Source organism: Gossypium raimondii, chromosome 3 (assembly GCF_025698545.1).
Source record: "Gossypium raimondii isolate GPD5lz chromosome 3, ASM2569854v1, whole genome shotgun sequence".
In the NCBI taxonomy this organism is placed as follows: Eukaryota; Viridiplantae; Streptophyta; class Magnoliopsida; order Malvales; family Malvaceae; genus Gossypium; species Gossypium raimondii.
The window spans coordinates 28,245,987-28,264,716 of NC_068567.1; positions in this window are offsets into that span (position 1 = coordinate 28,245,987).

The following is an 18,730-nucleotide window of genomic DNA, read 5'->3' on the forward strand; positions in this document are numbered from 1 at the left end:
ATCAGTGTTAAAAGGCCCTGTAGAAACGTGAGGAATGTATTGGATACAAATGTCATGACATTTGGGTAAAGAGATCCCATGTAAGACCATGTCTGGGACATGGCATTGGCACTGAGATGAGAGGTCCCATGTAACACCATGTCTGGGACATGGCGTTGGCACCAAGATGAGAGGTCCCCCGTAAGACCATGTCTGGGACATGGCATGGGAACCTAAATGACTGTAAAGGGTGTGAGGAGCTTTTTGGGCCACACCAGTTTTTATCGTAGATTTATCAAGGACTTCTCCAAAGTTGCTAAACCCTTATGCAAATTATTGGAGAAGGACTCTATATTCAGTTTGATGATGAATGCTTAAAAGCCTTCAACGATTTGAAGAGTCGATTAGTCACGGCCCCATAATCGTCACACCAGACTAGGATTTGCCATTCGAATTGATGTGTGATGCAAGTGACTTCGCAATTGGAGCTGTCTTGGGCCAATGAAGGAACAAAGTTTTTCATCTCATCTACTACGTAAGTCAAACCCTAACAGAAGCTCAACTGAATTGTACGGTAACAGAAAAAGAGTTACTTGCTATTGTGTTTGCTTTCAACAAGTTTGGATCTTATCTGGTTGGTACCAAAGTGGCTATCTATACATGGCACTTGGTAATTAAGTATTTACTTGTGAAGAAAGACGCTAAGTCGAGGCTGATCCGATGGGTACTTCTACTTCAAGAGTTCGATTTAGAAATTCAAGATCGAAAGGGAGTCAAAAATCAAGTAGCAGATCACTTGTCCAGATTGGAGCCACAAGAAGGGAATTCTCCTCTTATACCAATTCAGGAGACGTTTCCAGATGAACATATCCTAGAGGTAAATCATGTCCATAATACCCCTTGGTTTGCTGATATTGCTAACTATTTAGCTTGTGGTTTGATGCCAATTGATAAGACGTATCAACAAAGGAAAAAGTTTCTTCATGATGTGAAGTACTATTTCTGGGAAGAGTCATATGTGTTTAAAAAGTGTGCAGATCAGATGATCAGGAGATGCGTGGCAGAAGATGAAATACCGAAGATTTTATACCACTGTCACTCAGCTCCAAGTGGGGGACACTTTGGAGGTACACGTACAGTGGCCAAAGTATTGCAAGCCGAATTCTTTTGGCCAACACTATTCAAGGATGCATATGCTTACGTGAAAAGCTGTGATCGATGTCAAAGGGTTGGAAATGTCACCAATAGAAATAAGATGCCTCGAACAAACATCATTGAGGTAGAGTTGTTTGATGTATGGGGTATTGACTTTCTTGGTCCTTTTCCTCCGTCTTGTGGTCACAAGTACATACTAGTAGTAGTAGACTATGTGTCTAAGTGGGTCGAGGTTGAGGCATATCCGACAAACGATGCTATGGTTGTGATGAAGTTTCTACAGAAGCATGTGTTCACAAGGTTTGGAACCCCAAGAGCTATCATCAGTGATGAGGGATCCCACTTTGTGAACAAGTGGTTAAAATGGTTATTAGACAAGCAGGGAGTGAAACACAAGGTTGCAATAGCTTACCATCCGTAGACAAATGGGCATGCTAAACTGGCAAATAAGGAGATCAAAGGCATACTTGAGAAGATAGTCTGCCCGAACTGACGAGATTGGTCCAAAAGACTAGATGATGCTTTATAGGCTTACAGAACAACATACACGACACCTTTAGGAATGTCACCCTATAGGTTGGTCTTTGGGAAAGCCTGTCATTTACCTCTAGAGTTAGAACACAAAGCTTACCGGGCTCTTCGATGACTCAACCTGGACCTTAAGCTTGCTAGAGAGAAACAGATGCTCCAAATCAACAAGCTAGAGGAATTCCAAATGTTCTCATATGAAAATACCAAATTACTCAAAGAAAGACTCAAGAAATGGCATGACAAGCACATTCAAGTTAGAAAATTTGAAGTAGGTCAACAAGTCTTGTTATTTAATTCTAGATTGAATTTCTTCCCAGGTAAGTTAAAATCACGTTGGTCTGGTCCATTTACGATTCAACAAGTCTATCCATATGGAGTTGTTGAACTCCAAGGTAAGGGAGGTAATTTCCAAGTCAATGCTTAGCGTTTGAAACATTACTATGGAGAAAAACCTGAACGGGATCAAATCTTGTTCAGTTTATCAAATATTTAAATTTTCTTGGTTTTAATAAATTATTTAGGGTATATTTTCAGGTTTATTATGTTTAAATAAATTCTGTCTAGGAGGTTGGAACTTAAGTGGGACCGCTTGTGACCTCTCCAATCTTCCTGGGAATTGATTTTTACATAATTTTCCGAGAAATTATTCCTTGAATGACAAAATAAATTTTTAATTTTTCAAATAAAAGGTTCAAATTGTGATCCATGTTTTAAATTACAACTCAGTTTCAAATTTTCATTAAGTCTAGGGACTTAATTGAATTATTTTTAAAATTTGGTTGCTAATTTCGTAAATAATATAAACTAGGTGCCTCTTTTTGTAAATATTTCCAAAAGGCATCTAAAATAAATATTTTTTAATATTTATATTTAAATAAATATGATAAACTTTAATATATAATTATATCTCTTATAATTTATATATTAATTTTCATCAACTTAGCATAGAATTAGGATTAGTTTAATTTTAATCATATTTTATTCTTGTTTTAATAATTTAATAGCAATTGATAATTCCACCCTTACTTCCCCCCATTCATTCATCACTCAAAACCCCAAAGCACCAAACCCCCTTAAGTGTCGCAAGCCTCAATCGCACATTGCATGGCTAGCAACCTTAGCACGCTACACGCCCGAACCCTAACAGTCGCCTAGGCCGTGTCCTGCTCTTGTGCGCCACACCTGCACACGTCCCAGCGCATCAGGCCTGCTTGTCGAAGGTCCCGCACGCTGCTGCTTGCGCCCACTACTACATGTTGCTGCACGCTTTTGCACCCATCTGCCTGCACACCTAGCAGCCTTCCAACACTTTTGCGACACACACCTTCACCCATTCTTAGCCAAATCCTCCAACCTACCTTAAATCGACCTCTTTTTCTTTTAATTATTTAAAAAAAGGGTGGTAAGACCGAATTTTCTCTTGAATTTTAATTTTATTCAATTATTTAATTTTTCAAACCATTGAACTATTATTAATTTTTATTAATTAAGTTTTTGAGAAAATAATTTTCCTATTTTATGTTCAGGTTAATCATGCCTCGCAAGAGAACTCGTGCATCCGCCCAAATCGATGAAACACAAAATAAGTTCCACTATGAAGAAGCCAAAGTAAGATACGAAAGTATCTTCAAAAATCAACAGATGTATCGAGAGAAAGGCTTCACATTGAAAGAAAGCATAACTACGGAGAATTTATGGCACGTATTCATCAAGTTGCTAAAGCCCTCAATTGGGAATTGTTTCGTTAAAAGAGACCAAGTGTGGATAAGGAACTAGTTCGTGAATTCTATGCGAATTTAACCTCAAGCGAATTGACCGAAGTTCCAGTTCGCGGAATCAAGGTACCAATAAATTCAAATGCTATTAATGAGTACTTTGAATTACCTGATTTTGAAAACAATGAATATTCTACTTTGTTGAGCAAGAAATTCTCGAGGAACTCACAGTTCTAGGTTCTAAGTGGACTGTGTCAAAGCAAGGAATCCACACGTGTCGAAAAGAATATTTGACACCACTTGCGAAGGTATGGTTCTATTTCATCCGTTTCAGCCTTATGCCTAGTTCGCATGGGACTACAATCTCATTAGAGCGAATGGTCCTATTATACTCAATTCTAACTGGAAAGACCATTGATGTGGGAAAAATTATCCTAAGAGAAATGTGAATTTGTGCCGTTAGACGTTCTGGCCCAACTTATTTCCCCTTTACGATAACAATTTTGTGCTTAAAAGCAAAAATTCTTGCGAACGTAAAGAAGACATGATATAGTAAGGGCACAATCACTGATTGAGACCTCTATCGAGTAGCTAGAGATTCTGTTCTACAGCAACGAGTTGAAGAAAGTGAGGATCCCGAAGAAGCAGAAGATGACCTCACAGAGATCCCACTAGATCAATCAACTGTAGTCCATAGTGGGGCAAAACCAATGGAACCACAAGCTAAACCTGATATCGAAACCTCAATGTTTAGAGCTCCACTGCCTAGCCCAGATCTTCGTGATGAGCTTTCAAAGCTAATGGACTTAATACAACACATGCAATGGAAGCAACAAGCCTACTGGAGATACTCAAAAATAAGGGATGACTCGATGAGGAGTGCCCTTAGGAAAATTTATAATTACCCATTTATTTTTGTGCCTGAGTTTCCAGATTTCATATTTGAACCATGAAGTTCATTGTCGAAGAGGGAGCAAAGCAATTCATGATGATGAAGCAAAAGATGAGTCGAATTCGGAAGGATCGACAAACAAATAAAAAAGGGAGGACCTCAACTTTATTTTATTTTTATTCTTAAGTTATATTAGGATTAGGTTAATTAGGAATTTTTATTTTTGCACAATAAAACAAAAGATAGGAATCATAAATAAAATCTGAACAAGTCACAAAGGCTAAAGTGTGGCAATAGGTATATACATGTCTAGGATTGGATTTTGAGAGAGCTTGGTACTTAAGCAGTCAATTTGACTCACCTCCTCTTTTCTAAAATCCTACCTGGTGTATAGTATCTATTCACTTTAAACAATGAGAACATTGTTCATTTTAAGTTGGGGGGACCAAAAATTTGAATTAATTCCACTCAAAATATTTTTTTTAATTATGATTAGGATATATTTTGTTCAATAATTTGAAATTTTGTTAAGTATGCTAAACTTCAGTATTAATAAAGTTCTATTATTTTAATAAGTTATTATGTTAGCTTAATAATGATATGAATGTATTTTTAATAAAGCATGCAAATTTGTACCATAGAATTTTTTTTCCCTACAAAAAAATTAGGCATGCATGAAAGTTTAAGTCTTTAGAATTGACTTAGTAATTTCTTGAGGCAAAATCCTAGGAAGCATGGAATATTGAAAATGACTTAGGCAATTATTGTTTGAACCGTTTGAGCCTTTCAAGCCGACCATGATAAAATCTTCCTTTGAAACCCAACATTGAGACTATATGGCCTAGTTTTATTTGGACCTTTGCAATATTTAGCCATCACTTTTCTCTTCATTATCTTTAAAATTGTCCCATACACTAGGGTTACTACTATTCAGAATATTATTTGAAAATAAGTTTGGGGGAATTGAAAAGAAGTATCAATTGCCCAAAAATTGTAGTACATGAAGCAAGTGCTCGAATTTGTATTGAAAACAAAATGTACTCGAAAGTAAATAGTTGTACAAAACAACATGCGAAAGTAAAATAAGTTGGTGTATCGAAGGTAAAAATTCTGAAGGTTCGATTTTATGCTGAGTCTAGGGTTTTTAAGCCAATATTTATCTATCTTTTACATACCCATAGCCTAGGCACATTACAACCTTAATAAAGACCTATTTATTCAAGCTTCTATGCTACCTACATTAGTGGAGAGAAACTGCTAAGGTCAACTTATGAAGACATAAGTTAAACTTAATGATTGCAGCTTAGTCTTGAATAAGGGAATAAAAAAAAATCAAATTGGTAAGGGTTAACATGTCTTTGTTAAAGAGGTATTTAGTCTAATTTTGTTATTATAATAGTTGTTGGATGTAATTTGAACGATATGCATACTTAAGTAGTAAAATTATCAAATTTCTTATTTTTGAGCCTAAGTATATTAAATTCATAATTTTGAGAAGAAAGTTGTTCTGAAGGAATTCTTCAAAAGTGTTTCTGAGAAATTCGTTCTGAAATTTGTGCATTACTCGGGATGAGAAATGATTTAAGTTTGAGGGTGTGGAAACATAAAGATTTATATAATTTTTCATACCTAATTTTACTTAAAATCATGCATTTTCGATAGAATTTTTGTCATAAAATAATTAATTTTTATAAAATAATTAAATTGTTTTAAAATTTTGAACATGTTAATTTTTTGTCAATTTTAAAATTATTTTTAGTGAATTTTGATTATTTTTGACAGATTCGTACAAAAGGCAAAAATTGACTCGGCAGACACCGTTAGAAGAACAAAACCGAGAAGCAATTTGAAGTAACAAGGCAAAATAATTTCCAGTCGAAGACAGTCCAAATATGTGAATTAATTCATAATTTAATTAATTTTAATTTATTCCCAATTTAATTTGGTCTAAATAAATTAATTTTAATTAATTATGGAAAAAGGGCCCAGTTGAACCAAATTGAGCGAACCGAATCAGCCAACAATTGGGCAGCCTAGAATCGTTCAATTGCTAACCACAATCAGCATTTTTATCTGGTTAAATGAGCTGTAAAATGGCCCTTGGAAGACTTCCAAATTGCATTCAAACCTCACCTTAAATTAAGGCTTTACGGATTTGCCCCAGGCTAATTTTAGCAAAGTTGAAAGTCTCAACTTTGCCATGTAGGATGGCCGGCCATGAGGGGGATATTTGGCTGCTGAAATTTTCTATTTTTAACAGCCATTCTCAGCTATATAAACCCCCCTTTGCTGCCCATTTAAATCATCCCTCATTCACATCTCTTCTCTCACAACTCTTCTCTCCTCTCTCACTTTTTTCTCTCATTTTCCCATTCAAAGGCCCTTGCTCTTGTGCCAATTTCTCCTCTTGGGAAAAGGGTCTTCTTCAGCCATTTTGGAGAAGCAATTGAGTGTTCATAGCAGCCTTGACCGGTGAGGACAACAAAGAAGGAAGAACGAAGCAACCTAGTCAAGCCACGGAAAACTATCGGATTTGATTCTTGTTCCTTATCTCTTTAATTTTTTTTGTTTTTATGATGAACATATATATGAATTTTTATGCTATTGGAATGATTAATTTAATCAGCCTAGCTTGAATTTAATTCGTGTTGGGTTGATTGCATTTCGTCCTCTTGATTTGTTAAATTTATGTTTATGCTATTATAGGCCTTGGTAAAATGTTTGATTAATTAAAACCATGATTGAGTTATTCTTGCATTACAATTGTAAGATAACTAAAGAATTAATTATTTAAAGGCATTGAAATTGTAACTAATGGACACAATACTTAATCAGTGCATGTTTAATTCTTCTAAGGTAGCTGAAGATTAGATTAGCGTTGTATTTGGCGATACATATGCCTTGCATAACTTGCAAGATTATTGTGATTAAAATTTTTCAAGATAAGGATACTTTGTTACCTCACATAGTCTTTTATATGCTTATTAGGTTGAATTAATCGTTTGAATTGACATAGGAATATGCGAGATATTGTTTAATCCAATAAGTATGTATATGCAATAACATGTTTATCTTTATAAATTTGTTTTATCGGTCAAATTGACATAGGAATATGTACAAGAGATGAATGGATTTTTATTTGTAAATATTCTCATAAGCTAGCAAATTATCGAGTTGCCGTGATTTATTAGTAATAAGTATAAGCATAAGTTTAATGATTCTAAGGTAAGGAAATGTAATTAATCCAACACAATTATATCATCTTGATTAAAATTAGCTTTTGAAATTGTGCATTAGAACTTTATTTTATTTTATTTTACTTTGTTTTCTAGTTTTTAATCATTTCCCAAATCCAAATATTTTTCTTTCACCAAAGTGTTTAAACTTACTTTCATAAATAATTCTTTTACAGTCCCTATGGGTATGATAACTCGACATTTACTTGTCACTTTATTACTTGTTGCGATTGTGTACAGTTGCACATTTTCGTCGTTCCAATAACATTAAGTATAAGCATAATATAATCGAACCACAAGCTTGACACAAGCCGATGCATCATCATCAATACACAAATTAGTACATTTATTCATAACTCACTTGAACTAAACATATGATAATTCATTTCCATATGAACATACTTCATTTGATTCATCTATCATTTTCATGAGAATGTTCATAATTATGTTTGGAAACTTACCATTTCAATCCCTTTTTCTTGCTCGTTGAACCATCTAGAATATAATCGGCTTCTCGAGAAAGCTCACACGAAGTGTGCTTCAACATATAATCGTAACCCTTCCTTTATATCATTGCTCACACGAGTTGTGGGTCGGAACATAAGCTACACGATACTGCTCACATGACCTATGGAGTATCCACAACAAATGGAGGACCCCAGCCATCGGTAGGACATTCAAGACCAGCACCCGAGACATGAAATCCCTAATGACATGTCATTTGTATCCTACAAATCCCTAATATTCAACCGGGACTTGATAATAGTCATGGAATTAATTTGGATATACATCACTCAATATCATTTTAAATACATAATAACATACAATTGAATAACATGAATATAGTAATCTGTACATACGAACTTACCGCAATGACTGGGGCGTAGAAATGAAGTCGAACTACTCCGAGGCTTTAGCTTTTTCCCGATCTAAATTTGTACGTGGTCTATCTTATCTAAATAGAAAAATTCAATCCATTTAATATCTCTACTGTTCAATTTAGTTCACATTTCATATTTATGCAAAATTACTATTTTGCCCTAACATCTTAACTTTCACAATTTAGTTCTTAAGCTCATAAATTAAAATCTAAGCATTTTAATCCTCTTTTCAAGCTAATTGATTTCTCTAGGGACTTAAACCAACCCATACCATTCATCATTTCATAAATTTAACATGAACTTTTACTATTTTTACAAACAAGTCCTTAAATGAAATTTTCATAAAAAATGATTTTACAAAACTTGTTTATTTATCAATAAGGACTCATAATCTATCATTAAACATCAAGAATCATACGTAAGCATTCATGGCATAACCCTCAACCTTTAACATTTTTACAAATTGATTCCTGGGCTGGATAGATTAAGCTAAAACGACTTCAAAAAACATAAAAATCATTAAAAATGGAGTTCAAATTCATACCATGCAATCAAGGGACTTAGTTGAATACTTCGACCCTAAAAATGGTGTTTTTATGTTCTTCAAAATTGGTGGAAGAATGCTTGAAGAAGATGAGCACTTATTGGTCTTTTATTTGTTTTATGTTTATTTTACTAATTACTATATTAACCTTTGTTTTTAACTAAATAAAACACCAAATTCATGCCCATCTTTGTCTACTAATATTATCAATGGTATAATTACCATTTAAGTCAATTCACTTTAAAGTTTTATAGCCATTTGGCCTTTTTGACAAATTGAACTCTAGTTTTGCACCTTTTACGATTTAATCCTTTTCACTTAATTAATTATGCAAATGCCAAAATTTCTTAACGAAATTTTAGTTTGACCTTACTAATGTCCCATAGACATAAAAATATTAATAAAATAATAACTTACTCATCAAATTTGTGGTCTCGAAACTACTGTTCTGATTTCACTAAAAACGGGTCGTTACAACTCTCCCCCCTAAAGGAATTTTTGTCCCCAAAGATCTTACCGAATAATAAGTTCAGGTATTGCACTTTCATAGCTTCTTCCAGTTCCTAGGTAGCCTCTTCTATTTCGTGACATTGCCAGAGAACTTTAACTAAAGCTATACTTTTATTTTTTAATTCTTTAACTTCCCAAGCTATAATTCTTATCGATTCTTCACTGTACGTCATTTCAGGCTGAATCTCAACATCAACTGGGGATATTACGTGTGAAGGATCTAATCGATACCTTCGTAACATCGATACATAGAAGACATTATGAATCACTTCTAACTTTGACTGCAAAGCCAATATGAAAGCTACTGGCCCAATTCTCTCAATGATCTTGTACGACTTGATAAACCGTGAACTAAGCTTTCCTTTCCGGCCAAATCGAAGGACTTTCTTCCAAGGTGGTACCTTCAAGAATACTTTGTCATCAACTTTAAATTCAATGTCTTTTCTTTTCAAATTTGTGTAAGATTTATGTCGATCCGAAGCTACTTTCAAACTATCACGTATCACTTTGACCTTTTCTTCGATTTCCTATATCAAATCAACGCTGAATAAATTTTTTTCATTCAGCTCAATCCAGTATAACAGAGTTTGACACTTGCGACCATACAAAGCTTCATACGGTTCCATTTTAATGGTCACTTGATAACTGTTATTATAAGAAAATTCAACTAACGGTAGACATCTCTCTTAGTTACCTTCGAACTGTAAAACATAACATCGATGCATATCTTCGAGTACCTAAATTACTTGCTCAGACTAACCATCGGTCTGTGGATGAAATGTTGTGCTAAAATGTGGTCGAGTATCTAGAGCTTCATGTAACTTGCTCTAGAATCGAGACGTAAACCGCAAATACCTATCAGAGATAATGGAAACTGGTACACCATGAAATCTAACAATCTCAGCAACATACAACTCTGCCAATCTCTCAAGTGACAAATCCATAAGCACTAGATTGAAATGTGCGAATTTTGTCAAACGATCTAAAATGACCCATACAACATTTCTCTTTCCCAGAGATAAAGGCAATCCCAATACGAAATCCATCGTGACATGTTCCCATTTCCATTCTAGAATCATTATAGGTTGTAGCAAACCAGAAGGTACTTGATACTCGACTTTAACTTGCTGATAAACCAAACTGTCGATACAAACTGTGAAATCTCTAGTTTCATACCTGCCATACATTTTATTGCTATCAGGATGAATCGACAAGCTACTACTGTGACTTTCCTGTAAGATCTTCTGAATGAGATAAAAATTTTTCGGAACACAAATTATACATTTAAAGTACAAATTGTTATCAAAACCAACATGAAAATTTGAATCAAATGTTGTCTCAATCTGTTTTCGTTTAGTAATCAAATTTTCATCATATTTCTGAGCTTTACAAATCTGTTGCAGAAACATCATTCTAGCTGTTAATTTAGCTAAAATTGAACCGTCATCAATCAATGTTAACCACGTGTTCAAAGCTCACAAAGCAAATAGGAATTTCCTACTCAGTGTGTCAACAATGACATTAACCTTTCCTGGGTGATAGTTAATCAAAAAAACATAATCTTTCAACAATGCAAGCCATCTGCGTTGTCTCAAGTTCAAATCTTTCTGTGACATCAAATACTTTAGGCTTTAGTGATCCGTGAAGATATGGCATTTTTCCTCGTACAAATGCCAAATCTTTAAAGCAAATACAATAGCTGCAAGGTCTAAGTCGTGAGTCAGATAATTCTTTTCGTGCGATTTCAATTGTCGAGAAGCATACGCTATCACTTTGCCCTCTTGCATCAAAACACAGTCCAAACCATTCAATGAAGCATCATTATAAATTAGAAATTCTTTACTGGACTATGGCTGAACCAACACAGGTTCCTTGGTTAACAAAGATTTCAACTAATTAAAACTTTGCTAACATTTCTCAGACCATTCGAATTTGACATCCTTTTGCAATAGTTTTGTCAATGGCGTAGCAATCATTGAAAATCACTTGACAAATCTTTGACAATATCTTGCTAAACCCAAAAAAATTTTGACTTTAGATACATTTCTTAGAGGTTTCCACTCTACCACAATTGGGATTTTACTCGGATAAACTCTAATACCATCTGCGGATATCACATGTCCCAAAAATTTGACTTCTCAAAGCCAGAACTCACATTTGCTAAACTTAGTGAATAGTTATTTTTTACGTAAAGTTTGCAAAACACTTCTCAAATGCTGGGCATGCTCTGTCTTATCCCCTGAATAGATTAGAATGTCATCAATAGACACAACAATAAATTTATCTAAATACGATCTGAAAATTCTATTCATGAAGTCCATAAACATAGTAGGTGAATTAGTAAAACCAAATGGCATTACAAGAAACTCATAATGTTCGTACCTGGTCCTAAATGTAATTTTTGACACATCAGAGTCTTTAACCCATAGTTGATAATAACCATAATAAAGATCTATCTTTGAGAATATTGTCGCACCTTTCAGCTGGTCAAACAAATCATCGATACACGACAATGGATACTTATTCTTAATCGTAACTTTGTTGACTTGTCGATAATCGATACATAATCGCATTGACCTGTCTTTTTTCTTAACAAATAACATAGTAGCACCGTAAGGAGAAAAGCTGGGATGAGTAAAGCCCTTATCGATCAACTTTTACAACTGTGCTTTCAAATCTTTCAATTCTGTAGGTACCATTCTATACAGAGCTAACAATATCGAAGATGTTTCTGGCATTAATTTAATAGCAGACTCAACCTCTTTGGTCGGTGGTAACCCTGGTAATTCTTCTGGACACACATATGTAAATTCACATGCAACCGGAACCGATATTTTGAAACTCTTGAATCAAATATATAAGTGAGATATGTGTCATACCCTTTTCTAACATATTTTTGTTCCAACATAGCTGAAATAACATTAGATGCACTATCCAGTCTATCTGATTTAATTCAAAACTTTTCATCAGCATCATGCAGAGTCAACAAATCCATACTCAAAATCACATCAAACTCATCAAAGAGTAATAATATCAAATTAGTCAAAAAGTTGCAACCCTAAATCATCAAAGGATAGTTTTTACAAACTTTATCAACTAATACGTACTGACCTAGAGGGTTCGTTGTAACAACCCATTTTCAGTGAAATTAGAACAGTGGTTTTTAGACCACAAATTCGATGTTCAAAAATTTATTTTATTATTATTTTAATGTCTACAGCATGTTAGTAGTGTCGTATAAAATTTTCGTGAAGAAATTTTATCTATTTGGTATGATGTATATTTATATGGTATCTTGTGTGGTTGGTAACTTGATATTGTGTTGGCCAAAATGATGATATGGAAATGCTATAATATGAGTTGGTGAATTGTGAAAAAGAGGATAGTTCATAATGTTGCTATTGTCTTGATTTGGTAGTTTGAAAGTGATCATCTTTTGGTAAATTTGGTATGGTATAGGTTAGTTGTGAATACGGCTATTTTGTATTGATTATGTATATACATTTGATTTATGAACATTGTGGCAAATATAGCATTGGGATGATCCAATTAGTAGTTTAGTTGTGGAATGAAATGGTTAGGTGTTTAAGTAAAATTGTTTTGTTGAAATTGAGGTGTCATTGTGGCATATTGGTTGAATGGTTAGATTCTAGGTTGATTAAGCTTTGATATGCATATGCAAAGTGAGTTTTGAATGCTTGACTATAGGTGCAATTTGCTTGTACTTGAGTTATGAGTTTGGGTGAGAAAAATGGCTTGGAAATGACATATTTTTTGTCCATACGGGTAGAGATACGGGCGTGTGTCTCAGCCGTGTGTGACACACGGTCGTGTGTCCACTGTAGCTTTCAAAGGTTTGCAAGTTAGGCTGTTACACGACCTGGCACACAGGATTGTGGGGTTATTTCGAAGGGTACACGACTTGGCACATGGGCGTCTGGGTTGGCCATGTGGCCCAAGTCAGTGAGTTACTAGAAACACGGAAATTTACACATTTTACATGCCCTTTTTAACTTAAAATCATAGAGTTTTGATAAAATTCTTGTTGAAAAAATAATTAATTTTGACAAAACAATTCAAATGCACTTAATTAAATAGTAACAGAAAAAGAGTTACTTGCTATTGCGTTTGCTTTTGAGAAGTTTCGATCTTATCTTGTAGGTACCAAAGTAACTGTTTCTACGGACCACTCGGCAATTAAGTATTTACTTGCCAAGAAAGATGCTAATCCGAGACTGATCTGATGGGTACTTCTACTTCAAGAGTTTGATCTAGAAATTCAAGATCGAAAGAGAGTGGAAAACCAAGTAGCAGACCACTTGTCCAGATTTGAGCTGCAAGAAGAGAACTCACCTCTTATACCAATTCGAGAGATGTTTCCGGATGAACACATACTGAAGGCAAATCATGTCCATAATACCCCTTGGTTTGTTGATATTTCTAACTTTTTAGCTTGTGGTTTGATGCCGTTTGATAAGACGTATCATCAAAAGAAAACTTTTCTTCACAATGTGAAGTACTATTTCTGGGAAGAATCGTATTTGTTTAAAAAGTGTACAGATCAAATGATCAGGAGATGCATGGCAGAAGATGAAGTACGTAAGATTTTATATCACTGTCACTCAGCTCTGAGTGGGGGACACTTCAGAGGTACACGTACTATAGCCAAGGTATTGCAAACCAGATTTTTTTGGCCAACACTATTCAAAGATGCATATGCTTACGTAAAGAGTTGTGATTGATGTCAAAAGGTCGAAAATGTCACCAATAGAAATGAGATGCCTCGAACAAACTCATTGAGGTAGAATTATTTGATGTTTGGGGTATTGACTTTCTCAGTCCTTTCCCTCCATCTTTTGGTCACAAGTACATATTAGTAGCAGTGGACTTTGTGTCTAAGTGGGTTGAGGCAGAGGCATATCCGACAAACAATGCTAAGGTTGTAATAATTTTTTTGTAGAAACATGTGTTCACAAGGTTTAGAACCCCAGAGCCATCATCAGTAATGAAGGGCCCCATTTTGTGAACAAGTGGTTGAAATTGTTATTAGATAAACATGGAGTGAAACACAAGGTCGCTACAGCTTACCATTCGCAGACGAATGGGAAAGCTGAACTGGCAAACAAGGAGATTAAAGGCATACTTGAAAAGGTAGTTTGCCTGAACCGACGAGATTGGTCCAAAAGATTGGATGATGCTTTATAGGCATATAGGACAGCATACAAGACACCTTTAGCGGTGTCACCCTATAGGTTAGCCTTTGGGAAAGCCCGCCATCTACCTTTGGATTTAGAACACAAAGCTTACTGGGCTCTCCAACGACTCAACTTGGATCTTAAAAGTGCCAAAGAGAAATGGATGTTTCAACTTAACAAGTTAGAAGAATTCCGAATGTCTTCATATGAGAATGCCAAATTACTTAAGGAGAGACTCAAGAAATGGCATGACAAGAACATTCGAGTTCTAGAATTTGAAGTAGGTCAGCAAGTCTTGTTATTCAATTCCAAATTAAGGTTCTTTCCAGGTAAGTTAAAATCATGTTGGTTTCAGTCCATTTATGATTCATCGAGTCTATCCATACGGAGTTGTTGAACTTCAAGGTAAATGAGGTAATTTTCGAGTTAATGCTCAACGTTTGAAACATTACCGGGGAGATAAAATTGAACTGAATCAAATCTCGTTCATTTTCTCAGATATTTAATTTTTATTGTTCTTCTATTTGAATAAATGATTTAGGGTATATTTTTGGGATTAGTATGTTTAAATAAATTATGTCTAGGAGATTCGAACTTAAGTAGAACCCCTTGTGACCTCTCCAATCTTTCCTAGGAATTGATTTTAACATAATTTTCCAAGAAATTATTCCCTAAATGACAAAATAAATTTTTAGTGTTTGAAATAAAAGGGTCAATTTTGATCCAAGTTTTATGTTGCAACTCAATCTTGAGTTTTCATTAAGTCTAGGAACTTAATTAAATTATTTTAAAAATTTGATTGCTCTTTTGTAAATATTAAAATTAGATGCGCTTTTTGTAAATATTTTCAAAAGCATCTAGAATAAATGTTTTAGTTCAATAAAAAAAAAAAAAAAGAAAAGATGATAATTATTAATATATAATTATATCCATTATAATATATATTAATTATTATCAACTTTATTTAGAGTTAGGATTAGTTTTAATTTAATCATATTTTATTCTATAAGTTTTTATCTTAATAAATTAATAGCAAATAATAATTTAATATGTGTTATATTAGTTATTAATTGTTGTTTACTTTGAGTAGAATTGGAACTTAGAATTTTGAAGAATTCTACTCTAGCTCCTACTCCTTTCACTATAAATTCCACCCATATCATTCATACACCATTCCCTCCAAAAACACCAAAACTCTTAAGTGCCTAAACCTCCTAACAATTCCCTAGCCACAACATCGCCCGGTGATCGGTCGCTGACACCTTGTCTTGTGCCACACGAACTGCTCAACGATCCGCACGCTGCTCACATCCATCCTCTGCTGGGTGTTGCTGCCTTGCATGCCCGAGCGACACACCACCCTTTCACCCATTCTTAGCCAAAAACCCCTAAACCTTTTTTAATTTGCCATCTTTTGATTCAAAATTAGTTTTCTTAAGAGTTCTTAATTTTTACAAAAAAGGTGGTAAGACCATTTTTTCTATTAAATTTTAATTTAATTATCTAATTTTTCAATTTATTAAATTATTAATATTTTATATTAATTAATTTTTTGAGAAAATAATTGTTACCATCTTATGATCAGGTTAATCATGGCTCGCAAGAGAACTCGTGCATCTGCCCAAATTGACGAATCACAAAACAAGTTCCATTGTGAAGAAGCCAAAGCAAGATAAGAGAGTATCTTCAAGAATCAATAGATGCATCCATAGAAAGGTTTTACATTGAAAGAAAGCAGCAATATTGGTTTTATGGCGTGTATTCGTCAGGTTACTGAAACTCTCAATTGGGTGTTGTTTTCTGAGAAGAGACCTAGTATGGATGAGGAGTTAGTACGCAAATTCTATGTGAATTTATCCTCAAGAAAGTTGACAGAAGTTCCAGTTCACGGAATCAAGGTACCAATAACTTCAAACGGTATTAACGAGTTCTTTGAATTGCCTGATTTTGAAAACGACGAACATTCTTACTTGATGAGTAATACAGAGTCTAAAAATTTGCAAGAAATTCTCGAGTAACTTACAGTTCCAGGTTCTAAGTGGACTGTGTCCAAGCAAGGAATCCACACTTGTTGAAGAGATATTTGACACCACTCGCAAAGGTATGGTTCTACATCATCCGATTCAGCCTTATGCCTAGCCTACATGGGACTACAATCTCATTAGAGCGAATGGTCTTATTATACTCGATTTTAAGTGGGAAGACCATTGATGTGGGAAAAAACATCCTGAGGGAAATGTGGAATTGTGCCGTTAGACGTTCATGTTCTGGCCCAGCTTACTTTCCCTTTATGATAACAATTCTGTGCTTGAAAGCTAAAATTGTTGCAAACGTAAAGAAGATATGCTATAGCCAGGGCACAATCATTGATTGGGACCTCTATCGAATAGCTAGAGAATCTGTTCTACAACAACGATTTGAAGAAAGTGAGGATCCCGTAAAAGAAGAAGAAGAAGATCCCACACGGATCGAGCCAGTGCAATCGGCTGAAATCCCTGATAAGGTGGAACCAATGGAACCAGAAGCTAAACCTGATATCGAGACTTCAAAGTTTAGAGCTCAACCGCCTCACCCAGATCTTTGAGATGAGTTGTCAAAGTTGATGGACGTAATGCAACATATGCAGTGGCAGCAACAATCTTACTAGTAATACTCAAAAATAAGGAATGACTTGATGAGAAGTGCTCATACAAAAATTTACAATGACCCAATTATTTTTGTGCCTGAGTTTCTAGATTACATATTTGAACCACGAAGCCCATTATTGAAAAAGGAGCGAAGCAATTCATGCAAAGACAATAATGATGGAGCAAAAGATAAGTAAAATTCAGAAGGATCTGCAAATAAATAAAGGGGGGATCTTGACTTTATTTTATTTATGTTCTTAGGTTATTGTAGGATAAAGTTAATTAGGAATTTTTCCATAATAAAACAAGAGATGGATATCATTAATAAAATTGAACAAATCGCGAAGTATAAAGTGTGGAAATAGAAATATACATGTCTAGGATTGAATTTAGAAAGAGCTTGGTACTTAAACAGTCAAATTGGCTCACCTCCTCTTTTCTAAAATCCTACCTGCTGTATAGTATCTATTCACTTTAAACAATGAGGACATTGTTCATTTTAATTAGGGGGACCAAAAATTGAAATTATTTCCACTCAGAATAAATAGCTCTTTTAATTATGATTAGGATATATTTTGTTCAATAATTTGAAATTTTGTTAAGTATGCTAAACTTCATATAAATAAATTTCTATTATTTCAATAAATTGTTATGTTAGCTGAATAATGATATAAATGTATTTTTAATAAAACATGCAAATCGTACCATAAAATTTTTAGTTCCTTAAGAAAGGTAGGCATGCATGAAAGTTTATGTCTCTAGAATTGACTTAGTAGTTTCTTCAGGTGAAATCCTAGGAAGCGTGGAATGTTGAAAATAATTTAGGCAACTTTTGTTTGGACCTTTTGAACCTTCCAAGCCAACCTTGATAAAATTTTATCCTTTGAAACCCAACTTTGAGACTATATGGCCTAATTTTATTTGAACCCTTGCAATATTTAGCCATCACTTCTCTCTTAATTATCTTTAAATTGTCTTAAACACTAGACTCAGTACTATTCAGAATATTCTTTGAAAATAAGTTTGGGGAAGTTAAAAGAAGTATGAAATGCTCTAAAAACTGTAGTATATACAGTAAAATGCTAAAAAAAAAAGAGCACATGTACTTGAAAGAAAATAGATGTACAAAGGAGCATGTGAAAGCAAAGTAAGTTGGTCTATTGAGGGAAATTATTCCGAAGGTCCGATTGAAGCTGAGTCTAGGGTTTAAAAGCCTAAATTTATCTATCTTTTACCTACCTTTATCTTAGCTACGTTACAACCTTTTTAAAGACCTATTGATTCAAGTTTTCTATGCTACCTACATTAGTGGAGACAAATTGCTATGTTCAACATATGAAGGCATAAGTTAAACTTAATGATTGCAGCTTGTAAACTGAAAAATATATAGGATTTTTCCTATATAATTCATTACCTTTTACTTAAATTTGTTGTTAAAACCAAGTAATTATTTAGTAAATTAATG